Below are 7,331 nucleotides of genomic sequence, written 5' to 3'. Positions count from 1 at the left end.
GTGGTTTCTTGGTTTTCATGAATTAATGGTAGGTACGTCATGGTCGTTGAGCAGTAGTTTGCCACTGATTTCAGCGTGGTTAGGTTTTATACTACTAAGTTCCTGCAGTTGCACAATTTCAGTGATAGATCAGTGTGTCTTGTACCAAAACCAAAGTTAATGTGTATCAAAAGCCTCATACAGTATTTGATTGTGTCCATAAAGTTTTAGATCTACCTGTAATGGACATCCAACCAGTGGTTAACAGACTGCTTCTTCATAGGTGAGTAGAAGGAAAGCAGGAAGACAAGAAATTTCTCTTTTGTGTAATAGTGAGTCTTGATACAGGAAAAACTTAAAACTCCTGGCTTACCAGGACATCTTGAATTACTGGTGCTGTGAGCTAGAGGACTAGTGACAGTCACATCTTCCTTCCACCAGATGTTCTGCTGCTTCAGAGCAGAAATACACAGCTAATGTCAACATTTGGTACTTCTGATGAAGGAGGATAAGAATGGGGGGGGGTGGGGGGGTGGGGGGGGGAAAGGCTGGAAGTTCAAAGCCAGGATACAGGAACTTGCTAAAGCAAATTGAGGGATGTGTGCCCTTGCTGGAGATTTCAGCATTCCCCCATTTATAGAATCATAGAATTGGTTAGGTTGGGAAAGACCTTTAGGGTGGCCAACTCCAAACATTAACCTAACACTGCCAAGTCCACCACTAAACCACATCCCTAAGCTCCGCGTCTGCGCATCTTTGAAATACGTTTAGGGATGGTAATTCCATCACTTGCCTGCGCAGCTGTTCCAATGGTTGACGACTCTCCAGGTGAAGAAATTTTTCCAAATATCCAATCTAAATTTCCCCTGGCACAACTTGAGGCCATTTCCTCCTGTCCTCCCTGTCCTATCTCTTGTTACTTCGGAGAAGACACACACCAACACCCAGTTCACTATAACCTCCTTTCAGTAGTTGTAGGGAGCTGTAAGTTTTCCCCTGAGCCTCCTCCTGACTAAACAACCCGTTTCCTCAGCTGCTCCTCATTAAGAGTTGTGGTCTAGACCCTTCACCAATTTTGTTGCCTTTGGACGCACTCCTGCACCTCAATGTCTCTCTTGTAGTGAAGGGTCCAGAAGTGAACACAGGATTTGAGATGTGGCCTCACCAGTGCTGAGTACAGGGAGATGATCACTGCCCTGGCCCTGCTGGCGACACTGTTTCTGATACAGGCCAGGATGCTGTTGGCCACCTTGGCTGCCTGGGCACAAGCTGGTTCATATTCATCTGGCTGTTGACCAACATTTCCAAGCCCTTTTCTGCCAGGCAGCTTTCCAGCCACTCTTCCCAAGCCTGTAGCATTGCATGGGGTTGTTGTGACGCAAGTGCAGGACCTGGCACTGAGCCTTGGTGAACCTCATGCAGTTAGCCTCAAGGCTCAATCCAGCCTGTGCAGATCTCTCTGCAGAGCCTTCCTACCCTCAAGCAGATCAACGCTCCTGCCCAACTTGGTGTTGTCTGCAGACTTTGTGAGGATGCACTCAGTCTCCTCACCCAGATAAAGATAAAGATAGTCAACAGAACTGGGCCGTGGGGAACACCACTTGTGACAGGGACAACTGCATTGAGCTCCATTCACCACCACTCTTTGAGCTTGGACATCCAGCCAGTTTTTTACCCAGCAAGCAGTAGAGCCATCCAAGCCATGAGAGCAGTCAGTTTCTCCAGGAGGATGCTGTGGGAAACAGTGTCAGGCTCCACTGAAAAAGTCTCGGTGGACAACAGCCACAGCCCTTCCCTCATCCACTACGGGAGTTACCTAGTCATAGAAGGAGGTTAGTCAAGCAGGACCTGCCTTTCACAAACCTGTGTTGACTGAACCTTATCACCGTACTGTCCTGTATATGCTGTGTCATGGCACTCAAGACATTCTGCTCCATAACCTTCCCCAGAACTGAGGTCAGACTGACAGGCCTGTAGTTCCCCGGATCCTCCCACTCCCTTCTTGTAGATGAGAGTCACATTTGCTCACTTCCAGTCAATGGAGACCTCCCTGGTTAGTCAGGACAGCTGAGAAATGACTTGAAGGTGGCTTGGTGAGCCCTTCTGACAATTCTTGTACTCTTGGTTGGATCCCATTGGCCCCATCTATTTGTGTGTGTCTAAGTGTTGCAGCAGGTCACTGACCATTTCCCCCTGGATTATGGGGGCTTCATTCTGCTCCCTATCTTCCAACTTGGTGGAGCTGGGTAGCCAAAGAACAACTGGTGTTACTGTTAAAGACTCAGGCAAAAAGACATTAAGCGACTCAGCCTTTTCCTCATCCTTTGTCACTACGTTCCCCCAACATTCAGTAAAGGATGGAGATTCTCCTTAGCCCTCCTTTTCTGGCTAATTTATAAAACATTTTGGATTGTCTTTTACAGCAGTAGCCAGTTTAAGTTCTAGTTGGGCTTTGGTCCTTCTAATTTCTCCCTGTGTAACCTCACGACATCCTTGTAGTCCTGAATTGCCTGCCCCTTCTTCCAAAGGCCATAAACTCTTCATTTTCTCCAAGTTCCAGTCAAAGCTCTCTGTTCAGCCAGGCCAGTCTTCTAATGTGCTGGCTCATATTTTGGCAAATGGTGATGTCCTGCTCCTTCACCTCTAAGATTTCCTTCTTGAAGAATGCCCAGCCTTCCTGGACTCATTTGCCCTTCCAGGACGGCCTTCCAAGGGACTCTATCAACGAGAGATTAATTTAATAGATCTGTTGCTTCACTGTTGCCACACTGAAGGATCAGTTATTTCTGGCAGCAAAGGGCTTGCCTTAATTAGTTTGCCATTTTATCATTATTATTTGTGAAAGTGATATAAACTGATTATTATTTAGAATGCTAGATTTAAGCAGGATTGGAAATTTGGTCTTTTGAACTTGGGCAAAGATTTCTTGTTATTCCAGTTAGGCTTGGAAGCCAATAGTTGTCTTAAAGGCTAGTGCTATCAGTTGTCTAAATGGTGCTGTTCTGCTAGCTGTCTGTGCTAGCAGCAGCTCTGTGATCCTTTTGTTCCACACCTTTACCTTTCTGTGTGTCAAAATCTCACTGAGATAGGAAAACTTGTAACAGGTACGTTTTTGAGGTGGGAAGGAACGGAAGGTACATAAGAAAATGGGAACAGAGCAACCAAGCTAGTAAAGAAAGAACATGAACAAAAGCATTTTCTAAAAGGGGAGTAGGCAATGTAGCCTGTTTCCAGCTTGGTCACAGTCCTGTAGTGGGAATTCATTCACATGAGTTCATCTCTGCAGTTTGTGAAAGACAAAAAGAAACTGCACCAACCAGCATGAATTCATTCTCCCTTCTTGTGTTGGCAGTTTTTCATTCAGTGGAAACAGTAGTAGTTTTGCTAAAGCAAAGAATCCTTTCACTGTAATTAAAATGTCTCATTCCTGTACTAATGGCCGGTATGTGTCACTTTGGGGGGAAAAGGCAGAAATACCTGGACTGTGTCTTTCAGTTTACTACTATCATTTATACAGACTCTTGATTGTCCTGATTGCAAATCTTCCTTTTCAAACAGTTTAAATGGGTCAATTTGAGATATTGGTCCTTGATATTTTTAATTTCTTGTTGCAAGATGTAAAACCAGTTGGCTCTATTTCTTAAAAGGTTGAATTTGCTTTGTCCTACCTAGTTGTCCAAATATCTGAATTACACGTTTGCTCACCTTTCTCTTCCTTCTTATTTAGAACATTTCAAATGGTCTAGATACAAAGGTGACAGCCTGGTAGGTACAGCCGTCTTGAGTGTGAGCTATAAATATGTTCATGCTAAATAATGAAAAGCCGACGTGCCAGAGTTCGTATTAGGCTGAAACGAGAAGGTTTGAGTGCTGCGAGTTTTCATGGCGTGTCTTGAATGTCCTGCAAGGGCAGGCGCACCGATGGAAGCTGTCCATTAGGGGTCACTGAAGATCCGCCGGTGAGAGTCTATTACCTGGCCCGTTGGGTTAGCGATTGCTGTTGGCTGATTCCTACCGACTGAACGTCACTTTTGTCAAAACTCCTGCATTTTCCAAAGCAGCAACTTAAAGTATAAAAGTGGTGAACAGCTGTGGGCGATGAAAATATACCCAAAGAAATGCACGAGTGTGTTGTGTTGATACAAGGAAGGAAGTAGCGAAGGATTAAAAATCAACACTTCTCTTCCTGTATGTGAAGCTGTGTTTGCTTCAGTATCTTTTCTGACAGAAAGGACACTTTAATCTAGCTTCCAGTGGTCTGTGTGATAGATGCAATTTATTTTAGCTGTACTTCTTGAGGATCTCCTTCCATGACCTATTCAGACATCATTAGGTATCCAGATGGGCCTTCTTCGTTTCCTAATAAATGAATCAAAATGTAAAAAAAAAACCCAGCCAAGCAGTGTGGTTTATTACTTATGTTTCTATCAGGACTCATAATATCTTTTCTAGTTCTTAGATTTGCCCCTAAAATCTGTTCTTTGTACTATTACTTGATTAGGCGGCCTTGAGTAAAGTTATTTTTCCTTCTAACTGTGGCCACATTATCTCTGGAGAAGGATGTTTTTCCTTAAAATCATAAAGGTAAAATTTTGATTTTAAGTATTTCAGAGGTCCAATTCTATAAATTATTCTTCAAGGATGCTGGTCTGTCACAGAGGGTTACAGGGGCAATGCTATTAAAACAGAATTTTGTGTCAGTCTGGATATGTGCCAGCCTTTGCAAAAGAATCCATCTTTCTGTAGATCCTAACAAATACTTAATGAAACATTTAAGTTTTATTTATAATTTTAAATTTTTATTTCTTGTAGATGATTTTGGTCCTGGAATCAAGCAGGAGGAATCCTATTTGGTATTTGCTATGATTTCGATTGTGATGTGGGAATTAAGATGCTTTTTAGACTAAAATAATTATGTTTTTCTCTAACTCAGAGTTCCTTACCCCATCCTCTAAAGCCTCCTCATGTTGCGTTTAAGAATTATAAAGTCTACCAGGTGTATCCCAATGGGTTACACTGAAGCACAATCCTAGAGACACCTTCCCTAGCTGGCAGGAAATTAGGGGTCCCTAGAAGCTGGCTAGTACTGAAGAAAGCAGTTAAGTTTTCTTTCTCAGGAACAGTGATGCAAATTCATGGTAGCGATGTAAACACAGGTTGTATGGAATTGTCCGAGCTTGCATGAAAAATGGGAGGGAAGGCAGCAGGTCAACCAAAATGTGTTACCTGCCAAGTCAAGAATTTATTTACTTTATGCTACAGGTTTCTGACTTTGATCACTTCTTGGAGGATACTTCAAGCTCACCCTAATGGGTTTTCTAGTGGTATGTCAGGAGGGACAAAATCCAAAGAGCTCTGATAACTGGTGGGAGAAAAAGGAAACCAAAATATCCATCTGTAGCCAGTGATGACCTCTGCATTAGGGCATTGCTTTGTTTGCTTCATTGCAGTTTCAATTTTTAAGAACAGAGAAGTGGAAGGGGTGGCTCAGGCCTTTTCAGCGTAATCCCCCATGATCACAGGCAAACATCAATGGAGGCTTTTCCCCTACTGCCATCCTATAATAGACAAGGATTTAAAGAAAATACAGTCTTTCCCCTGCTGGGTAGGAAATCTTGATGGTGAACTGATGTCCCTGAGCTGATGAATCGTAATAGCACAATGGATTTTTCTTCCAAGAATTGGTCTGATTGCCTGCATTTTTTTAGACCCCCGTGGCTTATCAATATCTTCAATATAGTGTGGTAGTAAGTTCTACAGCAAAACAATACATTGCAGGAAAAAGTGGTTCCCTTTACTTTCAACCTATCACCTGCTAATTCATTTCATTCCCCAGCGTTCTCTTACCAGAATGAACAGTTGAGCAATTGTTTCCTTTCTGCCTTTTCTGTGCTTCCCATAAATTTAAGATCCTTTATCAAATGTTTCCATCAGTCACATCCTTTGCAGGTTTGACAAGTCCTAATATCTTCAGTTGTTCCTGTTATCGAAGCCATTTCATACCTTTAAACGTACTACAGCCCTGCTCTATATGGGTTTTTTTATTACTGTCTTTTATTCAAGAAGGCCAGCACTGCATTCAAGAATGTGTTTTCAGCATAGGTTTATACAGTAGGTCTTTATCATTTAATCAGTAGTTTATCCACAAGAGGACTTTTTTTTTTTTATCCCATGGCATCTTAGTGTCTCTAAGACCCTTCAATGAGGGATGTGATTTGAATGGCTTTTAGAAATCCAAGGAAATTAGATCAGGTGGATCTCCTTTTTCATGCAGTCCATGATGGCTGGATGTCACAAATATTTTTAAATCCCCAATATAATTTTTTCTATGTGTCTTCTATTCTTTGATTTCAGTATGTACCAACTACCCCATATCAATGTCAGTCTGATGTTCCTTCAAGAATTCCCTTCAGTGGAATGTGCAAGGGAGGACAGACAAGATGGGTGCGTTTTGCACTAGATGGGTATAGTCACCGCTCTAAGGAAAGCACAGGCAGGTTGCACTATTTCTGTCAGCTGAAGAACAGATGGAAAGTGGTTTAAAAGCAGTGAAACTTTCCATGTTCACACATTTGAAAGTTTAAACTTGGTTATGTTTAACTTGCACTGCTGGTGCTCTTCTGGATACAAACCTATACCGAAATAACTCACCTTTGCAGGTTCTTGTGAACTCTGTGCATCCACACAAGGATTGCTCAAAATGGCAACAAAATAAATCTTAATTGGAATCAGATTGTTATTCTCAAAATCTTGTTATAGGCAAAAATGGGGACATGCCGTGTATGCAAAGCCGAGAATTGTTGGTCTAACAAAAACTTTAGTAGAGTTAAATAAAATGCAGTAAACAGTTACTACTATTAGTCCAGTTACTAGATTCCACAGTCCCAGTTATCTAATTAAGTGAATACTTCTCACTATTTAAAAAAATATCAGTTTGAATTGTTGCAGAGAAGCACAAATGAGCACACTCACTGGGTGGAGTGTGATGTTGATGGTGGGCTTTCATTCTTTTCTTTGCCAGGAGGAATATGATGTTGGCCACCTCATCACTCTGGATTCCACTTGGGGCTGTTTTCATGTTTGTTGACTCTCTCATACACCTTGTTCTTTCTTCACTGGTCTGCAAGTACATTACATCCATGTTTATGATACACAGTGCATTTTACATGTGTTGGATACTGCATTTTATTCTTTTACTCCTAACACTGGTTTTGCCCAGCTCCAAATTGTGCGTATCTTTAATTGACCATGGGTGAGTACTTACATCCTTAGTGTTATCTGGAGGCAAGGCCTTTGGTTTTATAGATTGCATCTAATGTCCCCATTTTGAGAGACATTTGCTGTCATACCTC

The sequence above is a fragment of the Neopsephotus bourkii genome, unplaced genomic scaffold, assembly GCF_033783945.1.
Source record: "Neopsephotus bourkii isolate Nb327-2 ecotype Australia unplaced genomic scaffold, CSIRO-AGI_Nbou_v1 NB_846, whole genome shotgun sequence".
NCBI classification, from domain to species: Eukaryota; Metazoa; Chordata; class Aves; order Psittaciformes; family Psittacidae; genus Neopsephotus; species Neopsephotus bourkii.
The sequence above is the reverse complement of the archived record's forward strand: the minus strand, read 5'-3'. Positions refer to the sequence as shown.